The 6,297-nt window shown below is 43.4% G+C and overlaps 1 pseudogene; it reads left to right on the forward strand.

Annotated features, from left to right (window-relative positions):
- Positions 1–4,595: 4,595 nt before the first annotated feature.
- On the forward strand, positions 4,596–5,388 carry LOC111550988 (annotated as a pseudogene).
- The last annotated feature ends 909 nt before the right edge of the window (positions 5,389–6,297 follow it).

A 6,297-nucleotide genomic window follows, 5' to 3' on the forward strand; every position in this document is an offset into this window, starting at 1 on the left:
GAGCCCAAAAAGTTCGAGGTTGCAGTGAGCTGTGATGGCACCACTGTGCTCCACCCTGGGAGACAGAGACCCTGTCTCAAAACAACAACAACAAGAAAAAACAGTTAGATATTCCTTAAATATTTTCTTAAAAACTAAATTTTGAGAAGACATGGATATATCCAAATTATAAGCACAATAAAGTCTTAGTGTTCCCATAGGGAAAAAAAGCCAAGGTGATAGTGTAGAGACAGTGAAGGCTGGGACCCCTGCACTTAGGGCCCCCTGGATTAAAGCCTGTGACAGAGCAATTCTCATCTTCAAAGTTCCCTAATGACTAATGTGGATTTTAGTAATTGTTTAAAGGCCCCGTAAGGAGTGTCAGAAAGATAAAACCCTAATTCCAAGACTGAAATTAAATGGGTATCATTTCATGAGGAATTTGAAAAAGCTCTTTGAAAGTATGAGAATGTAATATGGAGGTACTGAATTTCTTCCCTGTGACTGTTTCATTATATTAAACAATCCATAAAAACTGTAAGTAATGGCAGAGATGAGACTACTGATTTTTCTTGCTTGATTTGTCCTGAGTTCACGTTGACTGAGCATAAGAAACTCCCATTCCCTGAACTGGGCACCGCCAGTAAAACAGAAAGTTTTACTGCAGCCGTTGAAGAGGAGTTTAACACGTGGCACAGACGTCCAGTCTCTGGGACTGCTGAACTGTAATAAACTACACCATTAAGTGAAACATTGGATGAGAAGTTGGCTCATTGGGTCCGTGGTTACAGTTATAAGTAGCTCCTTGGGATGCTAATAGATTAAGATGAGTGGCTTAAATTTCCAAGACAAACCTCTCGCTTTAGTAAACAGCAGAGTAAAAGACTTACATAATACCTCAGGCAGTGCACATTCTGGTATTGGCCCAGCCTCTAATTGTGTGACCTTGGACAGCTAATTTTGCTTCCCTAGACACCCCAGTTTTTTCATCTGAAAATCAGAATGTATCATGGGATCATCTCAAGTGTATCTAGAGCTCTACTGTCCTGGGATTCAACCACTGGTAAATCTACAAATATATTTCATGACCAGGATTAAATGAACTCTAATGGGCAAAATGCATAATTTAGTCATCCAAATGCTAATATTGTAACGTGGAGAAAGAACAGATTTTAAGTTCACCAAAAATGAAATCAAAACAGACCAGACGTATTAAAAGGAGCTCAACTTCATTTGTAACTTTAAAATGCAAATAAAAACAATGAAATACCATTTTCACCTATCAAGTTAGCAACAATGTAAAGTTTAAAGATATCCAGTGGTGATTGAGTGTGGGGAAATTGGTACTTTTAATGCTGTTTATATGAACGGAAATTGGTGGTCTTCTCAAAGGTCAACTTAGTATGTATCCAAAGTTAAAACACAGTCACACTCACATAACTAAGATATGTCTGAGAGATACATCCTTGTGTGATTTCATCATTGTGTGAACATCATAGTGTACTTAAGCCTAAATGATACAGCTTACTATATATTATATACATATAGGCTGTATTGTATAACCTATTACTCTTAGGCTACAGACCTGTGCAGCATGTTACTGTACTAATATTGCAGGCAATTATTTGTATATCTAAAAATAGAGGCCGGGCGCGGTGGCTCAAGCCTGTAATCCCAGCACTTTGGGAGGCCGAGACGGGCGGGTCACGAGGTCAGGAGATCGAGACCATCCTGGCTAACATGGTGAAACCCCGTCTCTACTAAAAAATACAAAAAACTAGCCGGGCGAGGTGGCGGGCGCCTGTAGTCCCAGCTACTAGGGAGGCTGAGGCAGGAGAATGGCGTGAACCCGGGAGGCGGAGCTTGCAGTGAGCGGAGATCTGGCCACTGTACTCCAGCCTGGGCGACAGAGCGAGACTCCATCTCAAAAAATAAATAAATAAATAAAAATAAAAATAAAAATAGAAAACATACAATAAAAAATACAGTGTAAAAGATTAAAAATGGAGGCCGGGCGCGGTGGCTCACACCTGTAATCCCAGCACTTTGGGAGGCCAAGGTGGGTGGATCACCTGAGGTCAGGAGTTCAAGACTAGTCTGGCCAACATGGTGAAACCCTGTCTCTACCAAAAATACAAAAAAAAAATTAGCTGAGCGCGGTGGCAGGTGCCTGCAATCCCAGCTACTCGGGAGGCTGAGGCAGAAGAATCGCTTGAATCCAGGAGGCAGAGGTTGCAGTGAGCCAAGATCGTGCCACTGCACTCCAGCCTGGGTCACAGAATGAGACTCCATCTAAATAAAAAAAATTTAAAAAATTAAAAATGGTATATCTGTATAGTATAGGGCACTTACCAGGTGTGGAGCTTGCAGGACTGGAAGTTGCTCTGGGTGAGTCAATGAGTGAGTGCTGAGTGAATGTGAAGGCCTAGGACATTACTGTACACTGCTGTATATTTTATAAACACTGTATACTTAGGTTACACTAAATTTTTTAAATGTTCTTTCTTCAATAATAAATTAACCTTAGCTTACTATCACTTTTTTACTTTATAAATTTTACTTTTTTCAAACATTTGACTTTGTAATGACATTTAGCTTAAAACACAAACACATTATACAGCTATACAAAAATATTTTCTTTCACTATATCTTTATCATATACTTTTTTCTGTTTTTAGAAATTTTAATTATTTTTTACTTTTTAAACTTTTTGTTGTTTTGTTTTTTGTTTTGTTTTAGCTACAGGGTCTGCTCTGTCATCCAGGCTGGAATGCAAGTGGCACAATCAAGGCTCACTGTAACCTCAACCTCCAAGGCTCAAGCAATCCGCTCACCTCAGCCTCCCAAGTAGCTGGGACTACAGTCATGAGCCACCATGCCTGCTTGATTTAAAAAAAAAAAAAAAAAATTTGTAAAGACAGAGTCTCACTTTGTTGCCCAGGCTGGTCTTGAGCTGCTGTCCTCAAGCGACCCTCCTGCCTCGGCCTCCAGAAGTGCTGAGATTACAGGCGTGAGCCACCAAGCCTGGCCAAATTTTTTGTTTAAAAATGAATACACCAACACACACATTAGCCTATTCCTACACAGGGTGAGGATCATCAATATCACCGTCTTCCACCTTGATATCTTATCCTTCTAGATGAATTTCAGCAGGCAGGAACACACACGGAGCTGTCGTCTTCTACGATAACAATGTCTTCTTCTGGATGCCTCCTGAAGGACCAATCTGAGGCTGTTCTTAAGGAGGAATCACTCTTTTCAGAAAGATGCTCATGGTAGTTTGTTTATTTTTTCATATTAGATTTGTGTGCGTCTATGGCGTTATGAAGGCTGTGACTTCACCCAGCGATAGGAATACTTTTAGCTCCATTATAATCTTGTGGGATCACCGTTGTATATGAGGATTGTCATTGACCAAAACATTGTTATGCAGCGCATGACGGCAACATATCCTTGAACACACAATTTCACTTCTGGGAATTTAGCTAATGGATATACTTGCAAAAACACACTAAGCTGTGTGTACCTTCCTGTACATTTTCAAAGAGAAATTGTCTACAACTTTATATCATTTTGGTCATGTTAAAGACTTGGGACTGGCAGTTATATTCCTGTACACATAGCTTAGTGTGTTTTTGCAAGTATAACCATAAACTAAATTGACAGGACAGAATTGTTTGAAAAACAACCATGAATATAACATAAATGCTCATTAACAGAAAAATGGTTAAATAAATTATAGTACATCCATTTTATGATTTTTTTTTTTTTTTTTTTTTTTTTTTTTTTTTTTTTTTTTTTTTTTCTTTTTTTTTTTTTTTTTTTTTTTTTTTTTTTTTTTTTTTTTTTTTTTTGAGACAGGGTCTCGCTCTGTTACCCAGGCTGGAGTGCAGTGGCGCAATCTCGGCTCATTGCAACCTCTGCCTCCCAAATTCAAGGGATTTTTGTGTCTCAGCCTCCTGAGTAGCTGGGATTACAGCATGCACCGCCACGTCGTGCAGTGGCGCGATCTCAGCTCACTGCAAGCTCTGCCTACTGGGTTCACGCCATTCTCCTGCCTCAGCCACCCGAGTAGCTGGGACTATAGGCGCCCGCCACCATCCCCGGCTAATTTTTCGTATTTTTAGTAGAGACGGGGTTTCTCCATGTTAGCCAGGATGGTCTAGATCTTCTGACCTCGTGATCTGCCTGCCTCGGCCTCCCAAAGTACTGGGATTACAGGCGTGAGCCACCGCGCCCGGCCTAATTTTTGTATTTTTAATAGAGACAGGGTTTCTCCGTGTTGGCCAAGCTGGTCTCAAATTCCTGGCCTCAAGTGATCCACCCACATCAGCCTCCCAGAGAGCTGGGATTACAGGCGTGAGCCACTGTGCCTGGCCCATTTTATGGGATATTATGCAGCTGTTTGTTTGCTTGTTTTTAAACTTTGTGTGCTGATAGGGAAAGATGTCAAGAATATTATTAAGTGAAAATTTATGTTGGAGAGCAATATGCATAATATGATACAACTTGTTAAAAAAGAAAGAAAGAAAAAAAAGAAAAGAACAAAAGAAAGGAAGAAAAGGGCCAGTCTGTGCAGCTGACCGCCTCTCCTTCCGCCGCAGCCGCGGGGCCTCATGCAAGGCTGGGAGGACCGCAGAGGGGGTGCCGCAGCGCAAGGCTCCGTGGGGAGGCCGGCGCCGGAAGCCAGGGTGCACTTCCGCGTGGCGAGGTTCATCGTGGAGGCAGGTGTCAACCTAGGGATGCGGTCCATTCCCATTGCCACTGCTTGCACCATTTACCGTAAGTTTTTCTGCGAGACCAACCTGGACGCCTAGTGACCCTTACCTGATTGCCATGTCTTCCATTTACTTGGCCGGCAAAGTGAAAGAGCAGCGCCTGCGGACTCGTGACATCATCAATGTGTCCAACAGGTACTTCAACCCAAGCGGTGAGCCGCTGGAATTGGACTCCCGCTTCTGGGAGCTCCAGGACAGCATTGTGCAGTGTGAGCTTCTCATACTGAGAAGTATGCGCTTCCAGGTCTTCCAGCATCCACACAAGTACCTGCTCCACTACCTGGTTTCCCTCAGGAACTGGCTGAACCGCCACAGCTGGCAGCGGACCCCCGTTGCCGTCGCTGTCTGGGCCCTGCTGCGGGACAGTTACCACCAGGGGCTGTGCCTCGGCTTCCAGGCCCAGCACATTGCCGTGGCGGTGCTCTACCTGGCCCTGCAGGTCTATGGAGTCGAGGTGCCCGCCGAGGTCGAGGCTGAGAAGCCGTGGTGGCAGGTATTTAGTGACGACCTTACCAAGCCAATCATTGATAATATTGTGTCTGATCTCATTCAAATTTATACCATAGACACAGAGATTCCCCTAAGGCCCTGGCCAGGCCTGCCCAAAGAGAAGCCCAGGATGGTCAGCTGACTGGGGACATTGCCACCACGTCGCCATGATGGCTGGTCCCCAGAGGACCAGCTGGGAGGACTGGTTGTGTTGCTGGAGAAGGGCTGGTGAAGGCGATGACATGCTGCCGCTTTGACCATCCATAGCAGTCGGAGTCCAGATGATAATGGGAGCTGTGCCTCCAGCCGGCAGGCCGGGAGCACACTGGGTGCAGCTGACCCAAGGCAGCCACATCTGCCTTTGTCCTTTTAGAGGACTCTGAATACAATAGAGGCATGATGCCAATAAAAGGAAAATCATGACATCGACGACACTGAATCCCTAGGAATTTTTTTAAGCCAGATTTATAGCGAGAATGAATGTGCAACGTGACTGAAATCTATTTTGTGTAATACAATGTGAGGCAAGTCAAAAAAAAAAAAAAAAAGAAAAGAAAGAAAAAAAAGAAAAGGGCCAGGTGCGGTGGCTCATGCCTGCAAACCCAGCACTTTGGGAGCCGGAAGCTGGTGGATTACCTGAGGTCAGGAGTTTGAGACCAGCCTAGTCAACATGATGAAACCCTGTCTCTACTAAAAATACAAAAATTAGCGGAGTATGGTGGCACGTGTCTGTAATCCCAGCTACTAAGGGGGCTGAAGCAGGAGGATCGATGGATGGATGGATGGATGGATGGATGGATGGATGGATGGATGATTATTTTCAAAGAGAAATTTTCTAGAACTATATACCATTTTGGTCGTGTTAAAGACTTGGGACTGGTGGTTAGAGGATGGGGGAGACATCTTTTCTTTCTCGTTTTATAGTATTTTACTTTCTATTTGAATTTTTTTACCATGATCATTTACATTTGTAATTTTTAAAAGACCTACTGAAAACATGAAACAGCCTTGAGAAATGGTAGCGGGGAAGTGTTGCAGAATGACCACATGC

The sequence above is a fragment of the Piliocolobus tephrosceles genome, chromosome 1, assembly GCF_002776525.5.
Source record: "Piliocolobus tephrosceles isolate RC106 chromosome 1, ASM277652v3, whole genome shotgun sequence".
NCBI lineage: Eukaryota > Metazoa > Chordata > Mammalia > Primates > Cercopithecidae > Piliocolobus > Piliocolobus tephrosceles.